The sequence below is a fragment of the Crocodylus siamensis genome, chromosome 1 (assembly GCF_052110815.1).
Source record: "Crocodylus siamensis isolate JL-2025a chromosome 1, ASM5211081v1, whole genome shotgun sequence".
NCBI lineage: Eukaryota > Metazoa > Chordata > Crocodylia > Crocodylidae > Crocodylus > Crocodylus siamensis.
In genome coordinates, this window is record NC_143395.1 from 107,868,015 (window position 1) to 107,884,370 (window position 16,356).

General features: G+C 43.5%; 1 long non-coding RNA gene across 1 annotated transcript in view; it reads left to right on the top strand.

The window, feature by feature from the left end:
- LOC149873179 (uncharacterized) overlaps positions 1-15,886 on the top strand; it is a 97,457-nt gene extending 81,571 nt beyond the window's left edge. Inside the window, exon 3 of the long non-coding RNA XR_016441453.1 lies at positions 14,407-15,886. This is a non-coding gene — a long non-coding RNA (uncharacterized LOC149873179). The remainder of the gene's footprint in view (positions 1-14,406) is intronic.
- Positions 15,887-16,356: the final 470 nt, after the last annotated feature.

The window sequence follows — 16,356 nt, forward strand, 5'->3', positions numbered from 1 at the left end:
GCCTGTGGTAGAACAGGGAAGGCTGGAAGGAGGGTAAGAATGGAGAGTGACCCTCCCATATTTCAGCTACAAAACCAAGTGGTTAGTGCACTCACTCATGAGACTCTGGTTTTAGGCCTCCCAGGGGTTTTTGAAGCTGTACCTCTCCAATGCCCCAACACTGTGCTTCAACCATGAAGCCTCTTCTTTAGTCCTTGTTTTGAAGCTGCCTGCTTGCCCAGTGTAAAAGAAAGGAAGGGCATGAAGAAGAAAGCAGGTCACCGATTGTTTGACTCACTGATAGCTGTAGCTACTGAGGAATCAAAAGAATCCTGGCTTCTTCCTTCCAGTGGCACTGAAATTTCTGTGCTGCTCTCTCTTCAATGAATATAAATGCACAGTGATGTGACTCAACTTTAAGTGGAGAGAGAACCTGGTCTGCGACCTGATGGTTAGAGCACTGTGCTGGAGAGTGCTTTATAAAAGAGTGCTGTGTTGAAGATATGTAGGTTTAAACCCCCTCTGGCTAAGGAGGGCTTAGACACTGTGTCCCACTTCCTGAGTGAGTGTCCTAACCCTAACTAGGCTGTTGGGATAAAACCCAAGGAGTTTCACTCCCCACATTTTTGAAAGGCTACAGTTTGGGGACCTATGCTTGGGTATGCACATATAAGTCCACCTCCATGCCTGGCCACAGCACAGTGTACTCAACATGAGCCACATAGACATTTGTGGGTCTACATGGCCTGAAGAACAAGATTCCAAACTAAGTGTCAAAATGGCAGCTAGGCAGCTGGGGAAGTACCACTTGGGTGCATGAAATTAAATGGGATTATGTCCAAAGTCTCTCCTAGTTCCTCTGAGTTTTGCTGGTGAATAGTCATCTGTATGGAAGGGAGATGGTGCTTTGGGACTGACCTCAGGGCCCTTCAAGGACAGCTGGTGCAACTTCTTGAGGTCCACAGGAATTAGGTATGAAACTCCAGTCTCAAAGCAAGTGCCTAAATTGCTGTGAGATACTGGGTCTTTGTACTACCTTGCTTCCTGCTTTTCTACTAAGTGGCACAGCAACTTACATAACAGCATTCAGGAATGTCCTATGTTGTTCTCATGCAGGATCAGTCTTATAATCTCCTAAATTAGTTATGGGAAAAATGATAGGTAAAATTTATCTAACTGGCTACAGAAGTTTATCATTGCTTCTTTGGAAAACAGCTGCAATCTCATGTCTATGTGCATAAACGCTTGTCAGGTGACTGTGAAAGACAGACGTTTTGCAATGCTATAGTTACAGCTTTACTTCCTCTTGCCAGGACCACGGTAGTGGGAACATTTGATTTGCAAATCTGGCATGCAGGCATCATCCCAGTTGAAAACAATCAACAGAAGCAATTTCCTCAGTAAAAGTAAATATATTGACATGTGTTGACAATAAACTGATTTTGTGCACTTTGGAAAAAGAGACAGTAACTCACATATTTCTGTTGCTCAGACTCATCAGAAATTGTACAAAGAAAGATAGCTTTATTAGAGTGTGTAAAGCATTATGGTTACATTATAAATTAAAGTGCTGAAATACACCTATATCTCTGTCTCTTATTTACAGTTATTTACATTAGGTATTTCTAGAGTATCCATTACTATAGAGCTTAATAACAATAATCTGGATGTCATAGAATACTTGTTCTTTATTTACTGAATACCAAAATGATATCTAAAAACCTATTCTTAGGATTGTTAACAGAGAAAGATGATAGTGGTTGTCTCATCATGATTTGTATGCAGTAATTCTTATTTTCTAGTGTAAAGGGCTGAAATGTAAATGAGTAAATATTTAAAAACCGTTCACTGTCTTATTTTAGACTTCTTGCCAAATGATGGAAGTATCTTAATATTAGCTTAGTTATAGGCATATTTATTACACAATGACAATAAATATCATTTGGTCAGCGATATAGTTAATTGCCTAATTTTATGGAACCGTATTTAAGATATGCTTAAAGTCAGGCTCAAGTTCAAATACCTTGCTGAATTGGGGTCATACATAATTTACAGGAAGTGACTGTTTTATCAGATCTTAACTGCCTAACACCTCTTTTCAAGTTGCTACTAACTGCAGTAATGTGCGAAAGCTGTGGTCAGAGTGAGAAATAAGTTCTCAACTATTGTGTTCCTCTGATGCAAACTTCGGAGAACTCTGCTAGTAGTCACTGGGCGTGTCTACACATGTGGTCATTTAGTCATTGAGTACTTGCTTAAGTAAGCACTAAATGACTGCAGTAACTGGCGTTACTGCATGGTCCCATTGCCACATGGTTATTTTCAGCTGCTACCGTACAGTAGCTCATTGTTACTGAACAATAGCATCACCATCATGGTTAATGCATGGTGATGCTACGTCACAGTAGTAATGAGCTACGTTGCCTTAGATCATTGCTATGGCGATGTAGCATCTTGTGTAGATGCGCCCACTGTCCTTGACTTTAGATGGAAACAAGCAGTAGATAATGATGGCTTTGGACTGATCATTGGCCTTGTGTCCCTCATCTCTGTAAAGGATGATTCTCATTACTCTTTTTAAGGACTTTATGTAATCAGTTTTCTTCATTGTCTATGGCCTGGGCTGTGGGCTTTGCTCCCCCGAGTAGTCCTGTTGATCATTGGTGACACAAAGGGGGTGCAAGTGGGTACATGTGTACCCCCTGAGATTGGCGGTGCACCCCTGTGAAAAGCGCTGCCGATGCTGTCAGTGGTGCCTGTGGGTGGTCACTGCTCACCAACCAGCCCCTGTTGCCGCCGACAGCCGACACCGCTGGTGGTGTCTGCAGGTGGTCCCTGATCACTGCTGCCGATGCCGCTGGGAGCGTCTGCAGGTGGTTGTCAACCACTGATCAGTGCTTGCCACCCACCCAGCCACCAACACTGCCACAGCCACCTGCAGGAGCTTCCTGCTCACTGCTGCCACAACCCTGTCGCTGACACCGCTGCCGACGCCTGCAGGCAGTCGCCATGCCCCCCCAGAGTCCAGGGGCACACAGTGTTTATGCTGTTTATTGTGATTATTCCATCTAGTGAGAGTAGTGTCCTTAGAAGGCCAACAATGCATCAGCAATGCCAAAGGTCTTTGGGAACCAACCTAAAATAGACATTGAGGCTAGGGACAGACATTACACAGAAACTGATCAGAAACTGGTTCAAATCTGTAACACAACATAAGTTCAGTGACTATAAACTGCTTTCAAAATGGCCAAAACTGGTTTAAGATAAACTTGGATGGATATAGTATCAGAGTTAACTGATTTAGGTTAAACCAGTTCATTAAACTTCTGTCCCAGATCCCTTCCAGATTAAAATTAACTCACAGTCCCCCGGCATCCCAGAATGCTTTGCACTTCCCTTTACCCAAGTTCTCTGCCCCAGCCAAGCAGGGAGGTGTGCTCTAGCATGTCCTGGCTTCTGGCTTGTACCACAGCAGGCATGTGGCTGCATTTCTAGAATCAGAAGTGAATGTCTGTTTACCTGCTTATCAGTTCAATCTACTCAGTTTAAACTAACCTGTGAAGATTGAATAATTTCAGCCTCAGGCTTTTTGACTGTCTGTACTTAACCTGAAAGTGGTTCTGTAGATTCAGTATAATACTAGTCTCAAGTGTTTTCTTTCCTAGAAAGAATGTGAGGGGGCATTTTTGATATGATGCTTGCGATTTGACCATTGTGTTTTTAAGGGGTGACACACTGAACATTGTTATCATCACCATCATTATCAATATCATCAAAAATCATCACAACCCTAGTTCTTTCATAGTTCTTTTCATCATTAGATCCCAAATTGCATGAGGAAAGAGGAAAATATTAATGTCCTTATTTAGAGGTGGGGAAAATGAGGCCCAGTAGGGTTCAGTGGCTTAAGAAGGGTTGTGCTAGGGCACTAGCAGAGATGTAATGAAAATAGAAACTTGGTCTCATGAATCTTGGCCCCATGGTCTAGCCTCCCAAATGAAAATCTGAAGCTAGGCTGCAGTGGCGATGCATATGGGGTGCACGGGGGTGCACATGCATCCCCTGAGAGCTCCAGTGCACCCCCTGACAGACCATGCTCATCACTTAGGTGACAGGAAGTAGGGGCAAGTGAGAGTGCCGGTGTCCCCCTGTGAGCAGTGGCTTGGGAATGGGAGCACCATGGCCACTTCCAGGAGCACTGCGACTGCTTTGCAATTGGCTGTGGGGAGCCCCCTGTCGGTGAGATTGGCTGCGCAAGACCCCCCCGTCCCCCTGGTCAGTGAGATTGGCTATGGGGTGACCCCCCCATCGCTGAGGTGGGAATGTGCCCTCCCTAGGGTGGCACTAGTCATCTATGCTAGGATGTCCATCTAGTGGGTCAACATGTGGCCCATACTCTCCTGTCCAGCTGCCACTTCCTCATTGCTCTCACTGCTGTGGTGGCTCAGGTCTCTGGGCTCCCCTTCCTTTGTCCAGTTTTCATTTCCTACTCCTGCCCCAAGAGGCAGGGTGGCATGGAAGAAGGGGGTGGGGGGTGGGTGATTCTGCCTATTCTGCACAGATGGTAAAAGGGAGAGAGGCTTGGCTGCATGACCTGCCTGCATAGCATGTGTGGCTGGGGGGGGCCCACGCTGTGTGCTCAGGCACAGGTGCAGTGCATGTGGGTGGAGGCCAGCTGCCTGACCTGCCCATGTGGCAAGCACAATGGGTGGGGGAGTTGGGCTGTCTGCCCAGGCCATATGGCAGGAGGTTGGGGATATGGCCTGCCCATGCTGTATGAGAAGCTGGGGGTGGGTGAGTATGTTTGGCTCATGTGGTGAGTGGCCATCACAATGGCCACTCAAAAACATTTTGCCTTTTAGAAGTTGGGCAGCCCTGATCTAAAGTATTTAATCACTACAGGATGTTATGTAGGAGTTTCAATGGAAACAAACCCTCTGCTTTCAAAAGCAAGATATCAGGTTTAAAAGGCAGACTTCAGTGCAATGATTTGTGCATTCAGGGGTTTCCAGATGAAACAGAAGAAAGGAAATAAATTTCTGCCAAAAACCTTCCCAAGCCTTGTCTACACTGAAGCAGGGTCAGCCACACTTTTTTGCTGGCCCTGCAAGGTATAGTTTTGGGGTTCCCTGACATGAAGAAGCTGGTGGGGGGAGGGTGTGGCAAGTGGTTGAAGAAGCCAGCAGCAACAGTGTCAGTGGGGGGGGGGAGGGGGGGAGGTGAAGAGTGGCCACATGTGAAGCCGGCAGCAGCAGTGTCAACAGTGGGGAACGGGGGGGATATGGCCAGATGTGAAGCCAGTGGCATTGGCAGTGGGGGACGGGGTGGTGAGCAGCTTGACACAGGGGGACCCTTGGCCCTGCACTGAAGATTTTCCCTGCTTGCACAAGCACAGCATAGAGAGGAAAGGCTGACATTTCTCTCCATAGACTGACACTAGTTTCAAGAAATTCCACCGGTTCAGCAGTGGTTTTGCCTCTAGAGCCAGTTTGAGGTTCTCACCAGTCCATTTTCATCAGTGATGGAAATGAGGACAAATTCCTGATGTGGACAAGGAGACTCTTATCTGTCCTGTCCACAGATGGACAGTCTATTTGAGTGTGATCATGCTCACAGGCCTTGGCAGACCTAGGATTTTGTAAAGAGGCATGCGAGACCTCAGCTACAGAATGAACTGCACCCCTGCTCCTAGTTTCCCCACTCCCACACAAACACCAAGGCAGGGAGACCATACCACAGGAGCAGCAGTAAGGGACATAAGTCCTTCAAGCAGGTAAAATTTTTTCTCTCCCCCCTTTTCTTTCCCTCTGTGCTCAGTGGCATATGGCTTCCCCTCCCCCACCTCCCCCACCAGCCACTGCTGCTGTCCCCAGCTGACCCAGGGGCAGGGGTTGTGGGGAGGCTCAAGAGCTGCTCCTGCCCTGCTTCAACCAGGCTGCATATGGAGCCAGGCTCGGCTAGAAACAGTGGAGGCAGTGGGTGGTTTCCCTTCCCCCGTGCTTGCTCCCAGGATGGCAGAAAACACCTGAAGGAACCATGCAGGGGGGAGGAACTGCCCCATTGCTGCCACAGTCCCTGGCTGAACCCAACTGGAGCAGGCAGGAGCAGCTTTGGATTTCTCCCCCACCACTGTCCCCACATCCAAGAGAAACAGAAACAGTGGCAGCAATGGGTGAGGAGTCCCTGGTTGCTGCTACTGTGGCATGGTCAACTGAAAAGGAAGGTGGTGCATCTTAGGACTTGTTGAATCTGTGGCTACAGCAGGTCCTGTTGAGAGTAGGGCTGAGTATTCTTTGCTATCCAAGTCTGTAAGCCAGGGGTGGGCAAAACAAAGCCCATGGACCAGATCTGCCCCCCCCCACAAGAGATTATACCGAGCCCACAGTGGGTTCCCTGGCCCTGACATGGGGACAGCCCAAACTGTGGCTCATACAGGCAGTCGGGCATGCAGCAGAGTGGGGGCAGTGCAGTTGCTGAATTCCATTCCCCAGCAGCCCCATCGGTGGCTCCTTCTGGCAGCCATAACTAATATCTCCACCGCTGCAGGCCCCAGCTCTACTGCCCAGGTCTGCCAACAAGACTTTCCTGCATCCACCACCAGGGACACCAGACAGAGTGGATGGGCAGGGTCTCTATGGAGAGCAGTTAGGACCCCCACAGGCAGGGCACACTCAGCTGGGTGGATGGGATGGGGCCACAGGCAAGTGAGGAACAGTGTCTGGGAGCAGGACCGGTGGCCATGGCTGGGGCTGGGATTGTGGTGTGGTGACAGCATGGGGCCAGGACCCAGGTCAGAGCCTCAATCCACTCCCTGCATATCCCTGCGGTCCATGGAAACCCCACCTGCCTGCTCCATCCAGCACCCCCGTGTGGGGCAGACAAGCCCAGGCCACCTCCACACTGCTACATGCCAGGCCAGGTCAGCAGCCCCTCCCCTTCCCCCCCATCCCCCCATTTGCGACAGCTCATCCAAAATCCTAAAGTGGCCCTCCAGCTTAAATAATTGTCGATCCTTGTTATAAGCATATTCCAGACCCAGAAGTTGCTAGTTAAGCTGCTCTGGACTCATCCCCAGAGCCAGTTCAGAGCCCTTCAGATGCATGTAGATATGCAGGGATGCTACTCTGATGATCTGTAATTACTGCATGTTGGCGCAGACTCGATTAATCAAGTTTGCTGAAGTGTACTAATTAGCATGCTCCAGCAGCCTCCACATCTCATGTATTCAGCATCCCCATGCTTCAAAATGTTGGCAGGGGCACTTTAACTAAAGGCGCTTTAATTAAAGTAGCTCTCTGAGCCACTCTAATTAAATCACCTCCCCGCCTCCTTCTTCCCGCCAAGCACATGTAAACATGCCCTTAGTTTCTAGCAGTCCTGCACGTGGTGGCTGGAGGTGAGCCAAGGGCAGTTTATGGGAACATTTCTGAGTTTGGAGTGGGTCAGTAGACTCAGTTGCTAGGGTGCAGTCAATCCCATCCTCCCATGCAGTGGTACAGCCAAGCTGGTACAGACTTGGGAAGACTTCACTGGGCTGGTCCAGAGAGCACCAGAAGTGGGCACCAGAATTCACATACCCAAGGATCTGATCAGACCCATTAATCCTTATGGATTTATTCACAAAAAGGGAAACCATTTTATGAAACCTCTATACTACTATATAAATAGTAAAAACAGAGCAGTCTAGATATAGGGGGCTGGATTAGATGGTCCTTGAGGCCCCTTCTAACTCTATGTGCTTAAGCTCATGTAGTTCCTTGTATGGACGCTGCTTTACAAGAAAATAAAGTGGAGTAATTTTGCAGAGATAAAGTTATTTTCATTGCAAAAGTGAATATGAGGGGAAAAATACCGACCTAGGTATTGTATACCATTGCTATTTTAGCAGCTGATTTTCCTAGATCAGCGCCGTCCACCTAGCAGCCCATGGGCCACTTATGGCCCTCAAGGGATTAATATGGCCCCAGGCTCTTGTCTGGCTGCCTCTCCCCCCGTCATTCCTACTGCTGTGACAGCTAGGGTCTGGAGGCTCCAGCTTCTGCTTCCTGCTGGGGCTGGACAGTGAGAGGGCTCTGTATGTATAGCAGGGGAGATCTGGGCTGCTGGCACAGCAAGAGAGGATCTGGTTTGTCTGTACTGCATGTGCTGTCAGGAGGGAGGCTGCTCTGCTTTTGCAGTGTGGGTGAGCCAGGCTGGTCTCACTGCCTGCATGGCAATGAGAAAGCTGGATTGCTTGTGCCATCCCCAAGGTAGGGAAAAATTGGCTGCTCACATGGCCAGAGAGCTGGTTTGTCTGCACTGTGCACCCAACCAAATGGGAAGTGGTTTGCCTGACCAGTGGAAGGAAGCCAAGCTGTTTGCACTGCCCATACAGTTGGGGGGAACCCAGGCTGTCCCCAGGGCTGGTGGGAGACACTGGCAGGGGGCACCTGCAGGGTGCATTGCCCAGGGCTCCACAGCTTATGTGATGTGCAGCCCCCACTGTCCAGAAGTTGGACGGCCCTGTTTTAGACAGAGAAGTCTTAGTTCATCGTCTCCTCTCCTGTCATTGTTTATGTAAAGTATCTGGGCAGCTGCAAAGCTCTTAGTCTTCAGGAAAAGAAAGGATATTTTCTACTTCTTTGTAATGTACAGTTATTATTGTGATATCCCTTCTCCTTTACAGAGTGTGGAAAAACTTTGCATTAGTGTTACAAATGGTTCTCGTATATATATGTTTGCCATGTTAGCCTAACATGCTTTTTTTAGACTTACTTTTGCTGACAATATAAATATTTTAAAACTCAGTCAAATGTTTCACCACAATCCAAGTGTGTCCATGATACTTGAATGCAGTAGTTGTTATTAAGGGTATCTTTACAGGCAAAGGTTATCTTCCATTTTGGAAGGCAGGACTCTGCACTGCAGGGAGATGGAGTCAACTCCAGGCTCTGGTATCTCTTGTTCTAGAGTTACATAGTGTATACATAAATAAATAATAAAAAAATTGATAAAAAGGGAAATGTTTCCTAAAGAATAACCTACTTGCACATTTTTTTTCAGTTTTCAGGTTGATTTTTTTTCCGTTAAAAAGTGGAAAGTATCAATGAAAATGAAATATCCCAGTGAATATTTTGATTTATCATAAAGTTCTTTCTCATTGTAACTACTTTTGGAGAAAAAATTTCAACCATCTCAGATTTCAGAGTGCTTTAATTTTTGCTTGAGAGCCAGTCCAGCACAGAACAGAAGTGCAAAGTGGGCTTAAAGCACCAAGCTGAGGGGAAGAATGGTGCTTCAAACCACCTCTGAGGCTCTGTCCCATAGATTATGAATTAACCTAGCAGAGTTTCACACTGAGTGCACTCTTTCTCCCTCCTGCCCTCCCTCATCCCCTTTAATGTATACATTTTATCTTGCCTAGTGCATTCACAAAATTAAAATGAGCAAGATCAGCTAAAGTTTTCATTCACATGAATTTGATCCACCACAGTCTACAAGAAATATATATGAAAACCTGTTCTAAAGAAAGATCCATGTGTCCAGGTTGTTGTCAGCAATCTTAACATTTAGGAGTAGATCTTTTTATGTCTATGCTCTAAGGGGAAAAAAAAAATTACTGAATCCTTAATTGTAAGCCTTTAGACTAACATTTTCAGAACACTGCTCTTTATTTTCAGCTGCCTTTTAAATCAGAGAAACTCCTACAGCTTAAACTGTTTACAGTTGCTTGGAAGAGCACCAGTTAGAATCTGTTCTAATGAACTGTTGTAGTTCTGTTTTGCTACACAGCTGAGTGATGGAAATATTTTTCAGAAGTTGAGTAATGAATAGAATTAGCAGTGATTAAATCAGTGTGGTATTCATTGAAATAAAGTGGCAATCCTACTATTTGTGATAAAAGAATCATAGTTTTTATTAAAAAATCACTTCAACAATGATTTTTCCAATGTGCATAATATATCAATAAACTTTCTAATATGTCAGTACTGACAAAGATATCGATTGCATGCATCAAGCTGTCCCGTATCATAATGTTTAGGCCACCTGGCTTTCCCTGGTCATCCAGTTTTATTTCCATTATTCTCTGTCTACCTCAAATGATGCAAATGACTTTCCTGAGCTATCTGCAAAGTATATAAAACATTAAAACTGGTGCGGCATTATCAGTCACGTGGTTTACTATCTGTATGATTGAATTCTTTGCACCACGAGAAAGCAACTAGTTATTTTACTGTGCCAGAAGATTGGTAACCATTTATTTACACATTTATTATCTGCTCTACTCTGAGAATAAAGAATGAGTTTGAACCACAAAAGCTGAGCCTGCAGGAAGCCCCATCAGTCTCTCCACACTTCTGCTGTCAACCCTATTATAGAGGAAACATTATTCAAACTGCAGGCTCCAAACTCCCAGGTAACTAGAGACAGCAGGAAGCTCTGTTTGATATCAAGTATATTCTTTATCAACCTTTTTGTTGTGATGGGAAGAAATGATCTAACTTTACTTTCATCTTGCTCTGTCCTAACATCACCCAGTAGGTGAATTGCTTTATTGGTGTGCCTAGGCCAAAGTCTTTGATATATACTGCCCTTTGTAGCCATAAATTTTCCATCTTTCAGACAAGGTTTTAACTTGCCTCGTCTAGCCATTCTACTCATAAATGATTAGATGCTCTTTTCAAAATGAAAGATAGGAATTTATTCAAACACTTGGCCCTCCCTTAAGTATCAGAAAATAGCCATATTTTGACCTCCCTAGTATTCATGAAGATCATGCGTTTAGTACCAGGACTCATTACCTGAAAATTTTGAGTACCCAATGTTGTACTTAGTGTTGTCTCATCAGCATTCACCAGCACTTCACTAACAAAAAAAGGCCAAAGATCTCTGCTAGAACGGTCACTTCAGCAGAGCTAAACAAAAAGTAGCACAGAGAAAAATAATACTTGTAATTCTTTTGTTATGAACAGTTTTTTCAAAGTAATGAGTGGTTATAGCTAGTCAAAGAAATGCAATGAGTTATGTGTCCAGAACAATTTAGCAGAAACAGTGCACATAAGAGCTGTTTATCACTACAGCTGTTCCTCAACCACTTTCCTGGGTCCTTTCTCCTTTACTTCTTCACTCACACCCCATCCCACTTTCTCTCTGCACTCTCCCGCCACCATAACTTCAATTTTTTCCCACTCAGCAAGACTCTTTCCCTTCTCAGTGACTAGATCAGAGCTTTTATTCGGTCTGCAATCAAGATAAAACAAATGCTATAATAATCTATGCTTCAGCCATGGTGCTTGTGAGTTTTTTAGGTGTTACTTGATGTTGAAATGTCCATACATTTTAGGAGAAATGAGGCAGAGTGAGTATCTCATGTTTTCCAAGGACAGTACTACTTTTTTCACCTTGTCAGCTGACAGTGAAATGTTTTGGGGGTTTTTTTTCCCACCTCACAGGATTGGGCATAGGAGTCCTAAGTTCTCTTGGTTGCCATCTCCTTTCTGCATAAGTGGATATCCAACTCTTACACTGGAATTGGTGGGGGGGGCAGAAACTATGCAGTACGGAGCTAAGGACTGTACTGGCCTGTCCTGAAATGTCTGTGCTTTGAGCTGTTCTCTTGAGAATAACTTAGTGTCACCTGAGGGGAACTTTTTAGGATGTTAGTTGATAGTTATCCCAAAGGACTGAAAAGGCAGACAGACAAGTATCACTGGGGCAGAAGGAAACTTCGTTAACTCTTTGCTTCACAGACTACATCCAAAATCCAAATTGCTGTGAGTAGACTAAGGGATGCTGCAAGAGCCACTCCACGGCCTCTGTGCCACTGAAGGATCCACCTGGAATGAGATGAGACTCCCCAGGCTGAATGAGCCCCCTTTGGGGATGCTTGGCACTACTGCAGATTCGGGACCTGAGTGTGCTTTATTACTGGCCCATCATTTCTGGTAGGACTGGGGAATCCAAATTCACTGAAACCCACCTGAGAAAGGAAAATATTTTAAAAACTGCACTAACACCCTGGCAACACATAGTTACATGCTTGTTGCTTGAAAACATGGGCCATATTCTTTCCCTGTGTAATACTCCTGACAAGCAGTCAAGTGAAATATGTACAAAACTTGCCAAACCAAATTCAAAATGTATAGAAAACCTAACTTACATATTGTATTAGTTGATCCAATCCCAACTCTTGGAGCACAGGTCCCTTTGCTTCACTAGGGTGAGGATCAGGCCTCCCTTAATTTCATTAGATGCCAGTGTGCTGTCAGAATAAATTTATTAGCTGATTATTCAGGTTTGTTGAAACTCAGTGAAGAGGAATGCCATTCAGAGGTTCCAGTTTGGAGAATCAGAAAAAACTCTCCTGGATGAATGTGGATCATTTTGTGATACCTCTGGCATGGGACAAAGTATAAACACTGGAAACTTTAAAAGTTTTTTTGCTGTAGCTACCAGAGACCAGCACCAGCTTAATTTCTATGAAGCTTTACAAACATTTAGTGGAAGACAGTGTTGGGCATTTGTATGGGTATAAAGTAAGCTTGAACAACTGGGTTTAAGCTGTTCACTTATGCAGGTTGAAATCAGATGCAAATCCATTTAATTCCAAGCACTTGCTCTAGTATAAATGAAATCAGAATCAAGTCCAAAGCTTAAAAAAAACCCCCAAATTGTTTAATTTATACAAATCAATTATCTGGACAGCTGGCAGAGCTACATGCCCTAACGGTCCAGTTGCAATGACCTGAGTTACAGTTTAAGGATTTGATTAGTAGACTGACCAGGCTGTGAGTAGCACCCAGGATAAGTGGCTCCAGCCAGAGCCCTCAAGAATGGAGTGGACTCTTCAAAAGGAGAACAACCTTCGACCCACAGTCATCATTTTGGCCATCAGGTCAACAGTTGTTTCACAGAACATCGGCAATTGTCTTTCTCCTTGTGTCAGGAGGCTCTTGAAACATTATACGAGGATAATTAAGTGGTGAATAAGGGTCAGTGTGGACAAATAAATCAAACTGATAGTTTGAACACAGACTGATTGAGCAAAAACAAGGAATTCCGCCATGCCTGTTATCACCGCTCTTGATGTTAACTGACTTTGTTAACATTACATCCAAAGGCAGCAAGTGGGAAAGCTTTGTGAAGAATCAAAAGCTGAGCAAAGAGACATGGGCTTTAATTGTTCAGCTTTATTTTTGAAATAAAGACATGCAGTGCATCAATTTAGCTGACTTTAATGGACCACAAAACTGAACCTATTCTTTAGAATGCTAATTGCGTTTGAAGATTCTTGCCTCTTGCAGAACAGGGTTGCAAGAAATACCAGTGCCACATTCAGACTTGTCAGAAGCTGAAGTACAGTTTCATTGACTGTGAGCTGGAAAAGTTCAGGCACTGCACAAGATGAATATGTATGTGACTATATCTACCTACACAAACACACCCACACACACACATGCATGCACACATATATGCACAATTATACATATAAATATATACACATACTTGTTATGGAAATGGAAATGGAAACTTGATGTTCTAGCAGTTAACAAAAATGCTGTGTTACAAACCCACCAGATGGCCTGTGTAAAGTCTTCCATGATCAAAAATGACAGAAGTTAAGGTCATTAACTTACGAAGAGGAGTGCGTTGTGCAAAAGGGGCACCCAGACAGTCTTTTAAAAGCCACAATATGTGCACAAATCAGGGTCTTTCTAAGCAGGAATATGCATTTGACAATACCATTTATGTTTTATTCAGCTCTCAGCAAAAGGGGAAAACATCACAGATAAAAAACAGCTCTATGCAGGCTGCTCAGAGAAAGTCAACCCAGGGCTAACAGAGATTTTATCTGTAATAGTTTGGGCACTGCATTAAAGTTCCTGTTTGTTAGCTTAAAAAAATGAACTGAGCTTTCATGCATGTCTAATTTTGTAGTAGATTGTGTACACATCTCTAAACTTTTCCTTCCTTTATTGCCATGCATGACTGTGCTAGGCTACTTCTACTGTGTCATGACTTATGTTATAATATACTGCAGTTTAAAAAAGGAGTGATTCTAGAGTTTTAGTCATTCATGTAAGTGTCACTGGAATTAGATATAACTGAATTCTAAAGATACTTGTATAGCAGCTTCTGTTTAATGTGGTCTTTCCTCTAGAGCTTTTATACTCAACAGACCAGACCCTGAGCTGGTATAAATCAGTATTATTTCACTGACTGCCAAGATCAGGGCATATTGTCAGGCAAAAAGAAAAAACCCCATAAGATAAATAAAATTAAAAAAATGGGAAATGATCAAAGTCTCTCCATACTATATTTTTGGAGCTTAGTCTAATATATGTCACTATATAAACACATATTAATTACTTACTAATACATTCAAAGTGGGGAAAATAGATTATGAAAAATGGAAATAAAATGATTTTTTTCTTTTTGTTTTCACAGCACCTACCAAAGGTGAAGTTGGACTTTCAGTGTAGTTCAATAATACTGCTGTATTTTCCCTTTTTAAAATGGCATTGTATGTAGCCTATTACAGACATAAAATATTTTATAGTCTTGTTCAGACAAATGCAAAATATGGGATATAATATAACAATATTGATGGCTTATATGTAGCTCGCCTTGGTTATTTTCCCACTGCATGCTCTTCTATGATGTCTATGTGTATATATATTTTTGCACTACAGAAAAAGTCCTCTGATTAGATTAGTACAAGTTTATCACTATTGGCTTTTCACATTATAATGCACTGAATTATTGCTTAAATGAGCTGGGCACTGTATATGCATCAGTGTAAATAGCTGCAGTTTTACAAGAACAAATGAATTATATATAAACAAATAAGTTGTAGGGGAGGGATTTAATGATAAGCATGTAAAATATCTATGGGAAACCTATCTATGAGCCTACATAAATTATGAGAGTTTGCTAAGAAAGGTGTAATGGATTATGGTGAAAGATGAAGGGGAGCTTATACCATATCCAATCAGCCTTTTTCTTAAAGGTCAGGACATTCTGTCTGGGTCCACTTGAGTTTTTGATTCTGCCGTTTCACTATTCAGTGGCACAATGTAACTGTCAGTCTCAACAACGGTTCCTCGATCCACTGGCTCCACTGCTCACAGGGCAACACACAATATTTCACAGCCACAAAACAATTCACTGTCTGCATAGGCAAACCATATGATTTCCATGGGGAGCAATATTGACACACCCTACTGAGCCCTCTTAAGGGGATTCTTAAAAAAGCTACATCTAAAAAAGACTAAGGCTTTACTTTTCTTCCCTATTAGTGAGTTACCAAATTGCTTTTTAATGTTCTGTCTTCATGAGATGAAATTAAATGCTAATACCCTCTTTGCCTCACACTCCCTCTTTTCATTTTACTGGGTGGAGACAGCTTTACTGCTATGCAAAGTCTTCTCAGTCTGTAAGTAGTCGCATGATAGATATTAGGAAAAAATTAACACATGAATGATGATCTGTTTGGATTTTCCCCAGTGAGTATTTACTGTATTATATTATTCATTTCCATCTCTAAGATAAATTCAGAGACTGGTACAAATTTATAAGTGCACAGGAACCTTCTGACTGTCCTTGTAGGACTATGGTAGTGAGGTACTGATTCACTTTTCAGCCTCTGTGACAGAAAGAAAGATTTATGAACCCTGGAAGGATCTGGCATTAGGTAGCAGAGGAAATGTTATCCTGAAATTAAAGTGCAGGGAATTTAGGTCTGGTTCTGCAGATGCCTTTGGCTCCAGCTTGCTGTGTGAGGCTCTTACCTAGACTTTTTAGTCAACTAGCTTAGGTTGTGATTAAGACTGTGTACCTAAGACCTTTAAACAATGTTAGCTAATGTATGTTAGGGTAGTGCATGTTATCTACAGTAGGATTTAAAGTACAATGTTGGCAAGTGTTATCTAATAGAATTTATATGGTACAACCTTTAATGTCCTGAGTTTTCTTTTTAAGAACTGATTTTGTTCCATCAGTTCTTTGCTATATCAGTTCTTTTCAAATTATCCAGCAGCTGCAAACCAGAATGTCAAATCAAAATGACTGCTAACTGTGGCTGCTGCTGGCTGTTGTACTCAGAGGAGCCAACACTCTAGCCTCTGTGGAAATAAAGATAGGTAAAGGTGTGTTTATTGTGACAAGGGCAGAGGAGAGACTAAGGCTTTTTTTCAAAGTAGTGGCACAGAACAATATCTTGGATACTGGGGAAGTCAATGATTTAAGGGCTGCAAGATGTTTTCAAGGATTCCACAGCTCCATTCAGTCCCTGGTTTAGGGCCTTTTGGTGGGACAGCATTGGGGAGGATAGTACTGTCTCTGAACTTGCATGTGTTTAGACTGCCATTCTTCACTGGCCCTAAAGAAATAACTTTT